The sequence below is a fragment of the Lepisosteus platostomus genome, chromosome 12, assembly GCF_059453375.1.
Source record: "Lepisosteus platostomus isolate fLepPlt1 chromosome 12, fLepPlt1.hap1, whole genome shotgun sequence".
NCBI classification, from domain to species: Eukaryota; Metazoa; Chordata; class Actinopteri; order Semionotiformes; family Lepisosteidae; genus Lepisosteus; species Lepisosteus platostomus.
This window is the reverse complement of record NC_142622.1, coordinates 7,501,802-7,522,882: the sequence shown is the minus strand read 5'-3', so window position 1 is coordinate 7,522,882 and position 21,081 is coordinate 7,501,802. Positions and strand designations below refer to the sequence as shown.

Here is a 21,081-nt window from a genome sequence, read left to right as displayed (position 1 = left end):
GAGTTTAATTAAAAATACTAAAAAGGCCGCGTAACCAATCCTACCGGATTTAAAAGTAGACATGGTGTAGCTACAACTAATTTCTAATTAATTTTTAACTCTATACGGTAAAAGACGGAGTATAACAATTTAAAAAAGGATTTTATATTACTGAAATTTAAGGAAGCATATTAGCGAAATATTGCAATGTTATTTCCTGATAACGCAATATTTTTTTTAATCCGTGGCGCTAATGAGCTTCCATACGAATCTGATTTCAGGGTTTCACAAATACAACCTCGGAAGCAGCCTACAGTAGGTACTGTAGTTCTCTCTCTCTGTTGTATACAGATATTAAAGGTTTTCTGAATACCTACGGGAACATTCCAGCAGCACACCTCAGATAACTTCATTTTTTTTTTTAATGTTGTACATATATTTGGAGTCGGTTGCTTTTTTTAGTGTTCGATACACCATCATGACACGTAAGAGAGGATATTTTTTTTGCGAGAAAGCCAATAACTATAAGAAAAAAGTTTTAACTAGGTACAATATTTCATAAACCTGAAATCAGCAGCAGCACAATCGGCTCCAATCCGGACTTGTCAGCAAAAGAGCTCTGTACCAGACTGATAGAAGCAAGAAATTCACCACCGACTTCAGACATGCAGCAAAGGCTAGATAAGAATTACATAGTGCAAGAAGAGATAATGTGTATTCTGTTCCCCTTTGCTTATATTTCGTATAGGAGAAATGCCAAAATATTCAGCTCTGGATGTTTAGGATTCCCGGAGTATTTCATGATGAAGTTTCAGTGAAAACCTTGTAAAAAGAAGCAAATGACCTTGACTTCCTGAATGGGAGCAAACATGTATACTGTACTGTATATCCGTAATGATACATTGCCATAGCCCTGTCATAATGAAGTTTAAACCTACTGTTTTAGTCAAAAATTAAAGTACTAAACAGAATATGGGAAAAACTGTACTAATTGAGATGTAACATGATAATTCTAAAATCCAATACTATTTCACTTTTCTAATTGAATAGAGTAACTCATGTTGTTAATAAGTTACTCCACAGTTTATTTCATCTTGTCACTGTTAATGTGATTTGTTGAGACTGATCAGTAAATTAGCTAATCTACTGTAACTGAGCAATGTTTTACCGTACAGTGCCTAATACAACTGTGTTTCTAATGTTCTGTTTTTGTGGGTTAAAATCAGTTCATGATACTGTTATATACAATACAGTATACTGTTGATGTGGCAATATAACATACTGTATCACTGACTGTGTATTTGCATTTTTTAAAGCATTTATTTTATTAACTTACAGTATGTAACCATGTTTGACCGACTGGGCAATTTGGTAGAATAAAGTCCACACTTGTTTAAAAAAAGTCCAGGCTAACATGACAAGCGAGCAGTGCTATGCTAAAATAGCTAAGCTTTATTCAGCTCAGAACAAGAACACTAACAAGGGGAGGCTGGAGCATGCTACCCTGCAATGCTGTTGAAGCTGATAGCATGGCTATTTCCAAGACAAAACTGGATGATAGCTTGGGTCAATTACTGTAGGTCCTAAAAAGCAAACCTCTGGGTTCCCTCCCACAGTGGAAAGATATACACGTACTGTAGTTTAATTAGCCACTGGGAAAATTGGGCCTGGTGTGAGTGTGTGTGCTTGTGTCTGTGTCTGTGTGTGCTCTGAAGTGGACTGGAGTCCCCTCCAATGTGGATCCTGCCTTGTGCCTCAGGCTCTGGCTGGTCAATGACCATGTATTGGGCAAAGCGATTAGAAAATGTATGGGTGAATGTTCTGAATTTTCTGTTGCTAATTTGAGGTAGATAATTGATTCCAAACCACTCCTTGTAGGGACCAAAAAGAACTAGATTGATCCATTTTACCTGGTAACACCTGAGTGAGCATTTCAAAGCTTCTCTTTCTATGTTTTTGCATATCAATATCCAGTACTTGGTTCCAACTGTTTCTAGGAATCCTAGATGCAGTTGGAGAGTGTGAAATTGGTATGTTAACATCTCTGAATGTTCATTTTACACTCCATCTCGAAGTGTCATCTTGTTTTAAATATGAACAGAATGTTCAAGTGGCACTGAGCACATTTTTTAATATTTTGACCGTTCGTCTATGATGACTGAGAGATAAGAACATGCAGATATTTGATTTGTAATCATCTTAATGGTCTCTTGTGTTCCTGTAGAATGAACACCTGCTTTAATGCTCCACTTCTACTATACAAAGTATATTCATCATTCAATTTAAATTTTCATTCTGAGTGTAAAACTATTTTAATACCTACTGTAGGAAAACATGCACAGCAACAGTTTTCTTCACAAAGCATTAAAGATCAAGTATTAGAGACCAACGAGTAAACTTTCCTCTGTGTCCCCGAGAATCCTGGAAAAAATAAAGTGCTTTTTGAATGTCTTTTACAAAGTGGCTTTTCTGGTATTACTGCAATATTTTATTTCAAACTACGCTTGGAAATATTCAATATCATCTATGCCTTGTGCCAATATCCTCTTTCCTTAGATTGATGGAATTCCATTAAAATACTTTTCTGAGGTCTACTCGCTACAGTATGAGTACATGAAATGGCAGCCAAAATGAAAACCATTACGTGCTTCCTATAACACCTGTTCTAGCATCACTGTGGATTCTGATTCAAATTTAAAATTCTCTTACTCACATTCTGGGACACTAATAGTTTAGCTCTAGCTTATCTTGGTGACAAGCAATCATTTTATTCTCCTTGCCACAGTGCAAGCTCTAGTTTACTACCATTCCCAGTTCAAAATATTGAACTTTTGGTAATCTTGCATTCTGCTGCTATGTACAAGGCTATGGAAAGCACCTATTAAGAACATAAGGGCCTGTGAATTTGTCAGTATTTTTATGTTGTGATGCCACAAATTGATCATAAATCATCTGTTAGATCCTTAAGTTATCAGCTCTAGTTTTGAAATATCTCTGCAGCAAAGAACACCCACAAAAAATAAACACATTCTGCAGAATTAAAAAAAAAACTGAAAAATATATCACTTAATAAAGCTTTCCTTGGGCTAGCTAATATGAACACCCCTGGTTGTAAAATTAATCAGCCCCCACAATTACTGCAAATTGCTGAAGATTGTGTTGACACATCTTCATCTGCATGTCTCGTCGGAGGTGTCCGTGTCATTTAGCTACAAAGCCCTAGAGGATTTGTTCTGCTCACAATTTTATAATGCTTCAATTAAGGGACACCAAGCTGCCAGAGAAACTGCAGAGCATTATTTCTTGATGACTCCTTAAGCTGTGCCACAGGCCTATCATTAGTGGAATATTTTTTTCACAGCAGGTTGCTAAGAGTTTCTTACCATTTAATGGAGATGAAAAAAGTTATTTCTGCACAAGACTTCTTTCTTTTTTGTGAGATTCGATTGAAATGAAAGTTTGCAGATCTGTGGACTCCAGAGAAAAAACAAACAAACACAAAGCAAAGCTTTTAATGCAAAATATCTAAATGTGTTTCACAAAATAAATATGAGTAATAAATGTGACTTTAATTCCCCCTTTCCTTTGACATTTGTATCTTGGTGGCAATTACTATTATTCATTTTAAAATAATGGTTTAGGAGTCCTGTTAGATTTAATCCAAAAATCTCAGATCTCACAGCAAGTCACAGCAACAGCAAGTCAGTGTTATTACTGACAATTTTTAATGAAGCCTCATCTGTAGTTATTGTATGCACCCTCATTTAAAACAGGGCATTTATTAATGAAACAGTAATTGGAATTTACCAAAGAAAAGTCTAAATAAAATAACAGTCTCAGGTGCTATTCTGTCCTCCAAAATTCTGTAGAACTTTAATCTAAATAAGAGAAGATGCCTGTGTTAACACTTAAGTAGTTAAAAGTGAATGGGATGCTTGAAGACTGTTCTGATATAACCGAATGCCATAAACAAACAGCAGAAGTGGGAGTATGGAACAAGCTGCCCAGCCATGCCATCTAAGCCAATAACCTGGTTTCTTTCAAGTACCTGCTGTATGATTGACCCAGCACATGACCCAAGTCTTCATTTGCAAACTTTCTTATGTCCCTATGTTCAGAAGATGCCTGGTAGAGGCTCTGTAAAAAGAGCCTGTCATTCAAAGGTGTCAGCCAAATGAACTGATGGGCAAGCATTGGTTTTAAGAAGAGTAAGGAGATAATGAAGAGCTGCAAGTTAAGAGCCAAAACATGATTATGTTGATGACATTATCAATATTTTAATTGAAATACTGGATATGTATCTACTAGTATTTGGCATGTGCTGAAAGTATTATGTTTTTTATTTCTTTAAATCATAATGACATTCATAGCTTGACTTATTGTAATCAAAAGCAGGATTCATTTTTGAAGGGCTTAGTCTTAATGAAGTATTCCAAAGAGCTGTAAATGGTAATAATTCCTTCAAAACAATGGTAGCAATGCAAAACTACTGTAAATGGCAACTCTCCATGGGAGTGCAGAACAAAAGGAAACACAATGTAAGCATCACATCACACAAACTATAGAAACACTAAGAGCTTTCGGTTCTCAAGAGATACATTGAGCCTTAAATGAGCCATAACATTAAAGGAATTTCTAAAAAACAATGAGATCCTTTGAAACATGAGAAAGAGGTTAGTAAAACTCCCAAATTAAAACCTGGCAAATGGTTCATTTCTGTGAAGGAAAATTCCGCACATGCTCCCATTAGCTATGCTCTTCCGTTTCAATGGATCATGTCAGATGATATTTTCTTTGAAAATCTGGTCTTTTTAGGGGTCATGATCAGAATGAAAAACAAATGTTACAAGGAGTCAATAAGTGCATTCAATACCCTTAAGGTAATGCAAAGGAATGGGGAGTTCATATATTACTTTATGTAACAGGAGAGATTTTTTCATCCCTCTCCAGTTTTTCCCAGTGACAAGAATGTACAATATCTATTGTTACATAAGTCCAGGGCAAGGGGCTCCAACCCTAATCTAGGAGAGCCCCTGTCAAGCAGCATTTATAGGCAATGATTAAATCTTCAATTTCCTAAGACCTGGAGCAATTTAACAGTGATCACTTCAACAGGTGATTTGTTAAATGAAGTAATTTAGAGATCATTTGAAACAAAAATCAGAATACCCTTCAGCCCTAAGGAACCAGAGCTTTCTTAAATGAACAAATTACTTGCCTAATTGATCAATAACTTGCAAGTGTTGCTAACCTTTAAAGAAACAGCTGATTTAGGGTAACCTATAAGATTAACTGCACCAGAGCTTTCCAGGACCACAGCAGACTATTGATCTGAGACATTTTCCCTCGTATTTATTGAATGTTGAACATTATTCACACAGTACCTTCTTGATATCCATTAAGCACATGGAATTTACTACATTATATTAATTTCATTGCCATTCTCCACCACTTTTGATTTTACTTTACAGGCCCAATTATTAATTTAAGTTTATGTTTATTGTTCAAATGGTGCAACTATTTATCTTGTGTTGCAGTGATTGATTCTACAGATGGATATTGGATTCCATGTGCCATAAATATTCTCCTATCATCTAATCAATAAGATATTTTTTAGATCCACAGGGACACAGGGATCTGAGTATGCAGCTGCTAAGGTTTCAGTACTGCATTATGTCATTGTCTTCTTCTTCAAACATATAACATTTTGAAAACCCTAACACAATTTTTTAAAACAATTTTGTTGATTAATATATGCTCTCATACTGCATCTTAAGCAATATGTGCAGTGTTGATTTTCATTTTTTCATCCACACGTCTAACATAACCCTTAGTAATTCACAAATATGAGACAGCTTATTAGTGTTCTTAAGTGTGAGCGTATATGTATATATGCCCCATACATACTGTATGTATTCTGTATATAATAAATTATTCAGGCGCTTAAGAAATTAGCAAATGATTAACAGAAGATGAATTAGCAGAAGATGAAGTAATATAGACTACCACCTTCTGCAATGCAATCAAAAATAATCAATTTCCAAGATCCCAAAGACTCAAATATTGCTGTTCCCTCCACACTGTGTCTAAGTAGTAAAATAAACACTCACAACCAACATACTGTATATTGCGAATGGCTTTGACAACCTCATTTACTATTTTCCAATTATGAACAAAAATGTCGATAACAGCATTGCAAACCAAAAAGAAAGATCTACCCCGTGATTACAGCTCTCCCAATGGCAATTTATGTTAAGTCCTACCTCTGAGTCATTATCTGTCTATTATTATTATCATTTTTATTGGCTGAAGATGGGTTTTTGCCCATTGCAGTTACTGAAGTGGCTGGATTTTTCCTTGGCTTTGACATTTGTCTCTAATGTACTATACTGTATATTAACTCCCCTTCCAATGTACAGTATGAAATAGATCATTTACTTTCTAAAGTTTCTATTTTTGCTAATGCATTTTTGAAATGTATTTGCTCTTGTCTTTAGATTAACATGTACCAAATTCACAGTAAAACCCCCAACACTGCTGGAATAGAAGAATAGTTAATAGTACAAATAGAGATAATATTTTTAAATCGGTTTTGCATCTGTCCTTGCAGCGGCAATGAATTTCTTGACAGTACAATTTTTCACACAGCAATTAGAATCCCGAGGGAAATAAATGACTGTTTTAAATTTTATCAGCTTGTTTCAATGAACTGTTAATATGACCTTAATGTTTAGGGAACACTTGCATATAATCTAATTCAAGCCTTTGAATGTACTGACACTAATGGTTTCTCCATTAATCACGGTATCTATTCTATTATTCCAGTGCATTTTTAAGTTTGCATGTTCATCAGAGGCAGGAATAAAAAAATGTGCTTAATAAGAATGTTTATTTTATTTCTAATTTATCATTTCTGTTGTGCTTTTAAATAGATATGTTTACATTCTTAACTAGCACTGATTAAAGGAAAATATATAATAAATATTGAACTTTCACATTCATATACTGTATGTATATTACAGCTTCCATATTATTTGGGCCAAAGTGCAAACTTCGCTCTGCTTTTGTTTTCCTTCATAACATGTGCTCATGTAATGTAATTTGAGTACTAGTTACATAGCTGGATTTTAGTTGTACAAACTGCTTAAAATCTGGAACAGCCATTTCATTAGGGATCATTAAAAGAGCCTGGAATGTTTTTAGCTTTTATGAAATTAGAATAAGGAAAATATGTATTTATTGTTATAATGTTGTTTTAGAACTCATTTTGTCAAAATGTTAATTTACTTTGAAGAGACAAAAACATCTAGGTTGTACAGTATGTGAAATAACCTTCCACATTCATTACATCTAGATACGTACTGTATATACTGTAGTAAGACTGCTGAAGATTTACTAGATATTGACTGTTGGGGAATTTCTAGATACTTCTTTTTTCATGTTCTCTGTGAACAATTTACTTCTCATATTTCACTGCTAAGAGGCATAATTTCAAGGGACTACACTAAACAGTGCAGCCTGGACAAATGTCACAGGGAACATGTCCTTACATCAAAAGCTGTGTTAAAGTGTTCAATATCTGTGTCCTCAGCGAGTAAATAATGCATTATATGGGCACATTATAACCAGATTACATCTATTAGTTACTGCTGTGCACCATGTAAATCCAGCAGCCCATGGGAAATGAGAAAATCATTTTAAACTTCAATAAGTTACAATCAGTGGCAAGCAACTCTATAATCCACATGTTGCCCCAGGCAGTAATAAAGCTGGATGCAATTACAGAAACTAAATTCAACACAGTAAACAAAAGAAATGTAAATTATTCCTTATCTTTACAGATGCCCTATCACTTCCCGCTGGGCTTCTGTAGGGTGAAAAAAATGCAGCTCTCCTGCAGCCCTTCAGAAAGCTCTTGTTGCAACTGTGTGTATGTTAATTAGGTGCATTTCCAGCATCTACATTCTGGGATGGTCATATTAGTAGAAGTACTTACCACACTGGCACACTAACAATTTCTATACTTAAGCAGCATACGTTTTTGTTAACAGGAAATAGCGAAGTTCCCAGTGCGCACTGGAATTAAGCTCTGTGGATATCCATTGGTCTTCCCCTGCCGTGGAAGTCCAGCCTGCTTAGCTCAGCAGATGAGTGACAGCCAGTAAGTCAATCAAGAGTGCACATTCTTGTAGGTTCACATAAAGCAAAAGAATACGAGTCAGGGAACTCTCCCAGGTCATTGGCAAAATAGGCAGAGTGGACATGGGTCCCCATAATCGATACAGTACATGCCCCTGAGGTGGCACCACAAATTCCTTGCCTGTAGCTTTTATAAAAGAATAGTGAAATGAACCATGACATCACTTATCCCTATGTTAGCACCAAAGGCACCAGGGATGTAATTAGAATTATCCAGTCCCAAGAAGGCCAAGCTGTCAACATACAGTACCCAACAACACAGGGCTCACTACAAAGTGAATACTTTTTTCAACACCCCATGCAACAATCACAGATTAAGAGATACTTTTATAAAACAGCAGATTAGAATCATACAGTAATATGCTACTTTTGGTGGAGAAATAGCCACAATAGGTATGTGTTGGTTTACCACATTGCCTTTTTTTACACAAAGGACTAGGACCATGATTTCAATGCATATTTTACTGTATATATACTGTATATAATACATATATAAAACATATTTGGTGTTGTTAACCACATTCAATATCTAAGGATATGAAGACTCGACTATTTATTGTATCTGAACTGTTAATGCCAGTTTTAACACATGCACATTCTTTGAAAATGTATTTTCTATATATTACTTCTTGAGATTAAATACAGTACTGCTTTATCTTTCTTCAAAATTCCAAATCAGTTTTACAAAACCTAACCAAATTTACATTTCTAATGTTTTGTAGACTTTGTTACTTTGGAAGAGGACCCAGGGAAACCTGGTTAATTGTTGTGGTTAGTGTAGCCATAGTTGAATGTACTGTAATCCAGGCCTGTTTTCTTTCCTGTAGCTGAGAAGATGTCAATTCCACACAGTGATCACACAGCCCCCTATAACTAATGAGAATTAAATTAGTGGTTTGCATTCCATTGGCTAGCTGGACTGTCAGTCTTAAGATTTATGTCGGGTTTTGGCCTGTGATGTTTTCAAAGGCCCATTTAATGACAAACACCCTGTACTTTATTGTCACATGGACTGAAGTTATCATTTGAATAGTCTGACAGTACATCCTTCCAATGAAAACAAAAGGAGACGTATTAGCTATCAATAATTTCCTTGTCAACTGTAAGAATGAATCATTAAATGCTTAGAACCAGAGAAATGGTGAAAGAGCAGCATTAACAGATGAAATTAGATGAATAGTCTGAGGATATTTTTGGTGTGGCTGGACCTCTTCACTGCTAGTTTTTTTGCAATAAGATACTGTTTTTTCCCTGCTGTCCCTGCTATCATTTTCATCTGAAAGTTGAGAAATAACAGCGATAATATAACACTAACCAGTCAGGATTGTGCTGTGTTATTGAGAGATGTGCAGCATGTAAAAAAAAAACTTGGTTAAAGGTTTACATCGCAAAAATGTTACATTGCCTTGATTTATATTTTGATAGTTTTCACAATGACATTTAGGGGCGTACTCTGTACTCACATACTGTAAAGTAACTTTACTCATCACAGTATCACAATCGAGAAAAGAGGAGTACTTTAGTGCCACTGGTTAGATAATTTAGAGCGCTACATACAGTATGTCTTGAGATTTTATCCTTTCTCCTCTTTGTTCTCTTCCTAATGTTTCCATGCGTTTCCATGCATTGTGTATCAATGGTGTTCCCTGTGCTTTATCCACCTCCTAAACCTCCATATTTCCTCTTGCTTCCCTGAGCTTGCACATGGTACTGGTAAAATTCCTCAAAAGACTGCTGTAAACGTTCTGCTCCCACGTTTACAAGCTGGAGCCTGTTCTCTAACTGAGAGAGGCCAGCAACCTGTGCACCAGGGAGGCAATAGACCATACAAGACGTCCTGTCACTTCTTCACATATGATGAGTGGACCAACTATTGACCTATCCCTGCTGGGGTTCAATCCTGGTGGGTCGCCAAATCCGAGCTTGTACAACGTCACTCCCTGATAACGCCATGCCAGAAGACCAGGTCCTCTTCCACAGCAGATGTTTATGCTGTTTAGATTTCAGAGGGGAGTGACATCATGTCTGATGTCTCTCAGTGCACTGAGTCCTTATACACACAAATTAAACCATCTGTATCTCTAATAGTGGAGTCTCATTCTATCAATATGTATCATCCTAGATGTCCAGGGGCCCATCAGTCTTCCTATTTTTCTCCAGGCTGTCAATATCCATACCTATCTTCACTAAGGCCCTGGAAGCAGCTGTCAACCATGAAGCTTGGAAGCTCCTGCCAGTATCATTTATGGATGGCTCTATACCTCATGCAATGCAATGAACCCTACAACATCACCAGCAGCTGCACTGTAAGCAAATGGAAACCTGGCCCAGAGTATTGAACTATTCTAACTACACTTGTCCCTTGCTATCTGAGCTCAGTTGGTTCCAAATATTTTGGTGCTACTCGACACTAAATTCCCATTAAAATACATTCCTCTGATTCATTCCAAGTGTTCATAAACTAGTTGAGTTGAATAGTTTGGCATTATAAACTGCTAAGTATATGCTGCAAGAAGTAGAATTTATCAAGTCTACATTTGTTTAAATGTATTAGGAATCAGTTACTGTAGGTGGACAAATTGTTATGATCTCTGTAGTACACATGAACAATAAGTATGACACAGACTAATCAGAATTTCTCACTAAAAAACATTTATTATGCAAATAAATCTTGTGCATTCAAAGACATAACAACACCTAGAACTGTAAAAGATACTGAGCATTCATAGTGTGCAAAAACCAAAATAAAACTAAAGACAAATCATTTCATTGTATAAAACGTAAAAAGTTATTAATCAATATTAATTTGATGAACTATGCATTCAAAATGTTATTTTACACCATAACTAGAATAATACCTTTACAATTTCTATTAAGATGACAACAGCTGACAAGAGTGAAATATACAAATGGAAGAACAAGCTACATACTTGGAGCTCACATTAGCAGCAGAAGTTCACTCATCTTACTGTACAAAAACAGGTACAGTACAGTATATTTATGTATCACTCAATTCAGCTCGTACTCTTAAGTTACATGCTCTTTTAACACGGCATGAGTGTACTTAAAATCTGTTGTCAGTAGTTGGTAGTTGGTTTCTGTGGAGTCATTGGAAACATTATCAGCAGCTTTGCCCTGAAGTGTTATTGCCTGTTATCCTGACCAAAATCCTGACTAATGTATTATCCATTGTAGGCCACATCCAGTGGTCTGAAGCAACCATTGATCTCTTAGAAGAGAAACCAAAGGCCCATATGTTGGAATAGACAGCTCAACAAGAAAATAAATCAATTATATAAAGACGAGCAAAAGCTTGACAACCTAAACAGAGCTGCCCTCAATACACAACACAGTCAAAGATTTCATCCATATCCGGATTATTCATGAGCAAGTTACAAGAGAATACAGGCAGACCAAGTGACTGCAGAGAGATAGGATCTATCCACTGAATTTAGAGGTACCTCAGTTCTCCATCAAAGTAAAATAATATGCTTGTGATGGACTTCATGAATTCTACTTAAAAGTGTCTTTGAAAGTTTGAAGACAATACTACATATCAGAAAACAATTATTCTGGTTACACACCCACAACTTTTCCTTATTTTCAGGCTTGTGAGTCACAGAGGGCAGCCAGACCTTGTCAAGCACCATTATCAAAACTTCAGCTGGCCAGCCCAAGGGTTAGGGTTAGGGTTAGAAAAGCTGCATGCTGTATTCCCTCATTTGACGATGTCCCACCTTTGTAAAAGAACTCAGAATACCCCGAGATAGAGATCTGCTAGTGGTCTGGGAAAGCAACCAGCTAAGACTTTCCCTGCTTGCTTGGCATTACCTACGTACTGTAGTCACACCCGTTCTGTCCCTGGAAAGAGGATTTTCTCAATCTCTAGTGCTGACACTAGTCTGAGAGAACTAGACTGCTGACAGCTATTTTGGTGTGTTAAGTGTAACAGCTGTTTGGTGCAAAGCCGAAAAGGCATTAGAATGTGCCTTAATGACTTCACCATGTGCATGTTTTTGTTTATTCATCTTGCGCAATCACTGTTTGGGTTCAATAAAAATGCTACAGGATGAATGACTACTGCAGTTTTGTGATACAGTATACTGTACCTGTCTACAGTATATACAGTAAATCTATCTTGCGTGCATTACACAGCTCCACCAGAAGTTACATGTCTGCACAAATGATCATACCCATGCACTTGTAAAGTCCTGTTGTACTACCAGTAAAATACTCAAGTGCACTTGCAGAGGATTTAAAAAGACACAATAACACAATTCTGATGCTATTTTTTTTAATACCATAGATATTGGCGGTCAAAATATAATAGTCACCCCCTCCCTTAAAATAAGATGAAAAGGTTTCGCACTATCCTTCATATGAACTGAAAGCACGTATCGTAAACACGTTTTACACTATTAAAAGAAAAAAGAAAACTTGTCCCCATGTGCTCATTGAAGCTTTAGAAAGGCTGATGACAACTGTCCTGTTTAATGTTCGGAATTACGGCTTTTCTGCGCGTTTCACTGAGGAGATTTTAAACTACTTTAGAAAGGTCATGAAAAAATAATATAACTGCTCAAAGGCTCAGACTTAGGAACGTACAACTGTACTTTCCACGTCCACACTTCCTGCCAACAAGGCTGGGAGCTGGATGCTAGCGGCCGTAGTTTACAGGGCAGGGAGCAAGTGCGCTGATTGGTTGAGCTGAAAAGACACTCCTGCGACCGATTCAGGAACACAGCTCAACTCACAACATTCTGGGAATTCAAGCAGGTACGGTTGCATTTTCTGAAAATAAGAGCCTTTTCCATCAATATGTATGAGCCTTTTACATGCTACTGCACGTAAGGGATTATTTTGCTTCAAAGGCATACATCGTACGCCACTTTTGCTCACGAAACAAAAAAAAAAGGGAGCCGTGCAAAGAAAGGGGAAATTTGTACACAAAACCTTTGCTGGGAAATCCCACTTTTTTTTGTGGTGGTGTCTAATTGGCCATTTTGATCAGAACTCGCATGCCGAGTGGTTCGTTTAGCTGCCTGTCATGTGTATAAGCAGCTGCCAAGTGTTTCAGGAAGATTGGTAGGCAAGCTTGCTTTGTTGTCAGAGGTTGCAGCAACAGTCAACAGTGACGTACTGTACAGTGGGGATGTCAGGAACTTTAAAATTGCACTTTAAAACGTATAATGCAGACTTCATTTACGTACACACACTGTAGATATCTCGACGTATTATTCCCAGCTGCTGAAACGCTTTTTTTTAAATTAATCTTCATTTGAGTATTCAGTTGACGGTAATCATCTTGATTTGACTTGAATATTCAAATATAAGTCCCATCACAATGATTATATGCGATTTCCATTTCTCGTGCTTATTACAGTAGGAGGCATTCAAAAATCAAAATTAGGGTGATTCCTGCAAACAGTGCCGCTGTTATTCTTTCATGTACTATAAGCCTAACAAATGCTGGTCCGATAAACATCTTTTAAGGTTATTTTCTGCATTCTTTCACTTATAATGATGTTGTTTCCTGTTGATAAAAATGCAGCATTATTTTGTAACCAATCCGAAATGTGGACAGTTTTCTGAAATTAGAAATACGCTTTATGCCCAATCAAAATATGAACATACTGAGATATACAGGAAAACTAAACGAAGGATGCAGGACGTGTGATGTAACCTTCCTGATCTGGAACTACATGTACTGTGTAACTCCATGTGGGAAACGGGCTCAGCGATGTCATCAAGTCACTGCTACAGACAAAACTGTGTGAGTGTGTGTAGCTGCTGATTGTGACTTGTGCTTCAGAATGTGAACTTTTCTCATTATAAAAATGTAATAAAACAACAAGGTAGCCTGACCGGGTGGCACAGTTCAATTCGAGACCTTGGTTGTTATCTGCGTGGAGTTTGTATGTTCGTCTCGGGTTCCTGTGAGATTCCTCGGGGTGCTCCGGGTTTCCTCCCACAGTCTGAGGACATGCTGATAGGTTAATTGGCTTCTAGGAAGATTGCCCCCTGGTGAGAGTGTGTACGTGTTTGTGTCTCATTGCTGTTCTTGGCAGTGTTTTAGCAATCAGTGTAGTTCTTTTACTGTACGGAACATAGCGGAAGGCACTACTTTAAGTATTATCAGGTTAGGGAGGTTTTGAGGGATGATTAAGTCAAACTTTGTATTTTGGTTATTGGGGTCTTTATGATTTAGTCATTGGGGAAAAAAATAATTCTGTACAGGACGTAGAAGATTGATGACAATGTCAGTTTTTAGCTGTCTGGCATTTTATATCTACCTTAAGTTAAATTCAGCAGGCCTTGGGCTGTAAAGTATTTAATCACATGAATATGCTAAATGGACACTTTAACGTGCAATCCTTTGATATGGTTCTGAAATAATTTGCAGAAATGATAAATTGAGTTAATTATCACTGGTGTTGGGAAACAGATGTGCACACGTCCTTACTATACAAAGACCAGGTTGTTCATTCAATAAATATAAATAATCTTTGTATTCTGATATGGTTCAGGAAAGGACTATATCAGACTTCCCAGACTGCAGAACTGAAATCTGCTTATGGCACAGAGAAGTACATTTACTGGTTGGGATGGATTCACAGCAGGTTCGTTGGATGCACACCTTGTGATTGGCCAATGGTTTAGTTACAGGTCCCTGTGTGAAATATGATCTGGACCACTGGAGAATTGGTCACAGCTGATGGTCTGTAAAGGAACTACAGTAGTCTGCCAGACAGAATCAAAAAGGCACATTTTACACACACAGTCTAATCTCTCACCATGAAGAGCTCATGGTACTGTGATGTGTAAAGTAAACTGATAAAAGAAGTATTCCGTTGTTATATTGGCAGTTTTTAGTAAATATTTCCTGTGCCTTACTGCTTCTTAAAACATATGATATATCAGCAGACAAAAACGTTAACATTTTTGTATGTTTACGTGTGTTTCATGCTGATTTTATTTGCTCTTTTCTAGACAAAATGTTTGTCTAAATGTTCCAATATTTTTAAAAATGACTTGATTTTAATCTGTTAATATGTATAGTATGTACTGTATGTGAAAAATAGTTTCAAGCAGCACTCCAATTAATCTGATAAGTATTATGTGCACTTAAAACACATAGAAAATTCACTTGATTGGATATTTTTTTATCTTTTTTGATATGTGGGAGCATGAGAAAAGAGATACTTTTTGCAATCAACTATTTTGTGTGTGAACACTATTTTGTCTGGGAACACTTTGGGTCCTTATTGATTCTAGTGACATTTAGTTTACACTCAAGTTTGTGTTAAAGGTTGGCCACATCATTTTTAGTGTGCAACAGCAAAGTAGTTACTAAAGGAGCTCTTTAGCAGTAATTGACCAGAAGTATGCTTCTGTCAAGCATGTAACCATAATTTAATGTTTTTGTTGTGTCTGACTTAATTTAGATATGCACAGCTGTTAATATCATTGACAAACCTGGACAATCTTGTTGGAATCAAATTAAGACTAGATGAATCAGTCTGTACTTTAAGTATTTAAGTATTTGAGAACCTTTACCTATTTTTAGCATTTTAATTTAAAAAATGCACTCCTTTTGTTTGCAATCACAGCTGCATTTACGGTGGAAATTCTGTACAAGTAAGTACTATAGTTTTAAGTAGTCACTCTTGTGGCTGGGTCAGATGACTGAAGATACCAGTCATTTTCATTTGTTGCCAGTGTAATTTTCAAACCTCCTTCTTTTTAAGTCATTTACTTTAGTCTGGTTGTGTGTTTAAGGTCATTTTCAGTTTAGGAAATAAGCTGTTCAACCAAAAGACAAGTTGATGAATTTTAGAGTTTTGCTGGACTTATTTTGAAACTTTGGAATTAAATTTAATTTGCCAATTAATTAAACTGTGTAATTAAAGGGTACTGTAATAAGATTCACATGACATATATGCTGATGCATCTTGTCATCCCGTCAGAGGCTGTGATGTGTTCAGGAGGGATGATTTCAGATTATTGGTAAATCAGGAATTGGAGTGATGGAGTGAGAGCCTAATCATTTCTTCTTGCAGTAGGTTTGTGAACCATCTGTTGCTTTCAAGAATATGCCTTGTAGTTTGTGTTCAAGAAAATCATGATGTTTAATATAATTAAAGTAAAAAAAAAACTTGTTTATAAATGTTGACTTGTTTCTTTAGCAACAAGCACACTTGTTACTTCAAATGGAAAATACATCGAAATGCATTTAAAACAGGAGGTATTTCTTTACACAAAGGGATGTGGGAGTATGGAACAAGTTGCCAATGAATACTGCAGGAGACTGGCTTCATTCAGTACATTTCTGCATAAGATCCTTGAACCAACTACAGTAATTACTATCAAACCGGGTAGATATGCTTAATAGCCTCCTTTCATCTGTAATCTTATGTTCTTATGTCCTAAAGATGGGTGGAGTGGTGGCTCTGTGGCTAAGGATCTGCGCCTGTGCCTGGAAGGTTGCCGGTTCAAGTCCCGCCGCCAGCAGGGGAATCCTACTCTGTTGGGCCCCTGAGCAAGGCCCTTAACCCCAACTGCTCCAGGGGCGCAGTACAATGGCAGACCCTGCGCTCTGACCCCAAGCTTCTCTCCCTGTCTGTGTGTCTGTGTCTCCATGGAGAAAAGCTGGGGTCTGTGAAAAGATGAATTCCTAATGCAAGAAATTGTATAGGGCCAATAAAGAAACAAACAAAAAAAGAGTTTTTAAATTTCTTAATTGATTAATTCCTTCCCTTTTTGCTAAACCATTAAAAAAGATAGGTGACTATAGGAGAAGAATAGCTGGTGTTGTGGCTTGATCATGGTCTTCTTTGGCCTAATTTGCCGCAGAATTATGTCTAAACAAATTATTGGGAATGCCAAAGAGCTCCTTTTCAGCTCTTCACTGTTTCGCTCATTGATTCCTATGATCTCTCTAAAACCTACAAAAAGGCAGAGAGGGTGAGTGCCATTTTAATTTGCTTTTCATTTAATAAACCTTCTTTTGAAAAGGATAAAATAGCTGTTAGAATCAAAATACATTAAAAAAATCCTTGCAAAAGTATAATTAATGTGCCAGTAAACTAAAAAGATGAGAGATTAGAGAAGTTGGAGGAGATTTGGTCACACAAATTATTAGAGCTATTCAGTCAAAATCCGCATGAAGTCTCAGACATTCTTCTGAAAGTGTTGTTTTGTTTGCTAAAATATGGCAAATAGGCTTTCATTTTATCTTCTGTCACATACTGTGTTATACACGTACTGAGACATACAGCTTCACATAACATTGTTATTGCCTTTTATTGTCATGGTCCGGATACTTAATAATCATTGTCCATTAGTTGTGTACTATACCAACACTGTCAATGAGAAATCAGTAGAGTACATTGGATTTAAAGAGCTTGGAAGTAATGCCAAGGCCACTGATAAACAATCATTGTGTTCACCAACAAAGCAGTGACAAAATACATGAATACATCTGTAAATGCTTAAATGCTCATGTAATGATAGTTTGCTAAAGTATCTTTGGGAGAAAAAGTATGATTTAGTGACCAGACCTAATTGATTTTATTGTATATTGGTACAGTATATTACTTTTAATATGAAATGATGTGTTTTAACAAGATGCATAGGGAATAGACAGAAAAAGAAAAACCATGAAGACTAAACATCTTTAAAAAACTCATGCCTTTTATTTGGGCATTGTGTGTGATCTGTCAGTAGAGTTCCATATTGAAGTCAAAGTTTAATAGTTTAATCACAAAGAGCTTGTGTTTACACTAGCTCGTCCGTTACATGTTGGTTTAAAACTGTGAGGATCAAGGAAAAGCTGGAGGTGCTAATTTTGAAATCTTGAGTTTTAATCGCTTGCACACAGAAACCTATCTACCATCGTAGGGTTTCTTTTAAGCAATTTTATTCCCAAATCAGGCCTTCAAAGCTATGCCGTACACAGCCCCAGGCTGTTTTGTGCCTTCTACCTTTATTTCTAGCAAAACCCCATGATCGTGAATTTTAAGCTTGTAGAATTGGGTTAGGTGTACAGTTTGGATACAATCAATATCATCTAAGTAATTAAAGATTAAGTAGAGAAGAAACATTTTTGGAAGTTTGATTAAACATATTGGATTAACATGATGGAGCTCTAAGGAAGGATTATTGTTTTTTTTTACAAAATGTGTCCAGCAAAAGAATATCTTAACCCAATATTCATGGAACCCAGTGGTATAAAAGCAGTCTTCTCTAAAACAGTTTGATTTGTTCTTTGTCAGGCTGATTAATAACAGTTCTTCACAGTGCCTTCTGTATTGCACAAATGTTTCTTTGCAGAATACCCTCAACTGTGTTTTTTCAAAGGAAATTGTGCTTAATAAGATCTTTAATTCAAATTGCTGGTGTTTCAACATAAATGGACATTTCAAGAGCATTAGGACACCTCTTTGCTTTGGAGTAAACCTAGATTGATTGAAGGCATTTGAATATATTTGTATTATGCATTATGAATATTGTATTGATTATGTTAAAATACGATAATATATGGTACTAAATCCCTCTCGGCTTATTTATAGTCATATGAGTGCAACAGAACAGCATCTTCACATCGGCCTCAAATAGAATGAACAATTAAGGTAAAATGACAAAATAAGCACTACTCTTACCCATGTGCAGAGTGTTGCAAGAATTAGACATGACAAGCAGAACAAGCTCTGTTGCCATTCCATAATGTGCAATCCTTTGGATTAACTGCACTTTTACGTGTAATAATTGTACTTCAATCAAGTAATAATGGTAATGTTAAAAAAATGTACTTTTACTGCATAATGTTTTGGACTCAGTATTTAATAATAATAATAAACTTTATTTTATATAGCGCCTTTAAAGGTGGCTTCTCAAAGCGCTAGCTATTTACTAGAATTATATATCTTATTTTAATTATTTATAGCGTACTATAGTATGTGCAATACTTTACTTTTGGCACACTTGTAAAACAGCATATTCACCCACCTGTATTGCACATGCTATATACAGTAGTGTACAGAAATCAGTATTCAACTACAGTCAGATAACTGCATTAGATCCGCATCCTCATATTAACACACAGTACTGTATACTGTAAGATATAAGCAGTAATTCAGGCTAAAACACTGAAGGTCACAGTTTAAAATAATGTAATTATGAGTTAAGACATACTGTAAGCTACATACCTGTACTGTAGTGATAGATACAAGCATTTGTATATTTGTGTCTTGATTTGTCTGTTCCTAAAAAAATATTGAAACATTAATGTGGTTTTCAGTTTGCTCTTGTGGTTTTGAGAGTCACGTACTTACAGCACATGAATTTGTTTTGCTCTGAAGGAAGCGAAATATTGTCCTTGCAGAGAGGATTTCAAACTGGACAGATATGCCTATCTGTACAGAAACATTCAGGCTTGCTTTACACTGTTGTTTAGTACTGTACTCTATTTGTACAGCATATCCTTTGTATTTTTTTCATTTGAAGTACAGCAATTACACGAAAAATATTGTTTTCATGCATGTATAGGATTATAACCAAATCTGCAGCTTGTTTTCTCAATATTTTATGTTTATTTTGTGTTGGGGGGGGGTCAGGCCTAAATTCTAGGTGCATTCTGTTGTTAATAGTGTATAGCATGTCTCCAGCAGTTTATTTTAAACCACTTCGAAAGGAGGCATTTCTAAAAAAACGTTGTATTTTTCATGTGCGTATTGTTTCTGATAATCCCAGTATTGTTTATACAAACACGATTGTTCTTGGAATGGAGTCTCTTTTTGGAATTGTTAAAGGGCTGCTAGTAATGTAAACTGTGCTATCTTGTAGCATGTGATTCTGCAAGGAAGGATTACCACGGAAATATAGCTGGCACAATGAATTCTCACAAAAAAACATAGTATAAGCATGCCCCAACAGCAGTGACAAATGCAATGTAAGATTTTATTTAAATGGCTTAGAAACTTTGATTTCTGTGAATTTATTCAGATTAAAAGTTGGCGTTTGTCGAAGCTTTTTTTCTTCCATGAAGAGTTTTGTTTAAGGAAGGCAATGAAGTGTGTTCCCTTGGGGTAGGAACTGCTAACACAACCTTTGTTCAAAAGAACATGCTAATATGGATCTGCAATTCCCTGTCCACATCCACCTCAACACATTTTAAATTGTTCCTGCTTTTTTATGCAAATCCGTGTTATTAGACACTGTGGCAGAACGTGCTGATGTCTCCCAGAGATGCCGCAGGTTTATTTTGTTCAGAAATCAAAGCGGTAAGGGGAGAAATTTGGTTTCTAAATTGTTTCAAAGAGATTAGGTCAATGAATTGTTTCATCATCTGAAACTGGGATCTGTCGTTGTGTAATGTATAGGTTCAGAAGGTTCGAAAGACATTATTTTTATCAAAATCCTAAACAAACAGTGAAACAAGATACAATTAAATACAATTAAAATGCAAGTGCAAAATTCAGTTTTTCACAGCACTGCACACTCCTATGAAAGCGGGTTTTGAGATTTTTTAATTAAAAAAACACCTTTCACAGGGCCTTCTAAATAATTTTTCTTTTCTTTTTTGGACTATAGAGACAGTTTGTTTAAAAGATACTCTGAAACAGATATTCATTGATGTTGCCTTTTTAATATTGTTTTTGAGCTTTACTTATGTTGCCTAAATCAGAGTTGCTATGGTAATCAATTTCTGAAATCTCATTGCTGCATAAAAGAGTGGTGTTAAATGAAACTGAACAGGGAATTTGCCAAAACGTGACCTACATGCAGAAGCAAAGTGCTTGCCAGATTAGGAGGCTGGAAAAGTGGCTTAAATATCAATATCAGTCTCAGTGTATGGAGTATTCACAATAAAAAAAACCTTGTATATGACATTAAATGTTATTT

General features: G+C 36.1%; 1 protein-coding gene across 1 annotated transcript in view; it reads left to right on the top strand.

Annotated features, from left to right (window-relative positions):
- Positions 1-12,842: 12,842 nt before the first annotated feature.
- The window catches only part of triqk (triple QxxK/R motif containing), a 32,937-nt gene continuing 24,698 nt past the window's right edge, over positions 12,843-21,081 (top strand). Inside the window, exon 1 of the mRNA XM_088600678.1 lies at positions 12,843-12,954. The gene's annotated coding sequence lies outside the window, so the exon portion shown is untranslated. The remainder of the gene's footprint in view (positions 12,955-21,081) is intronic.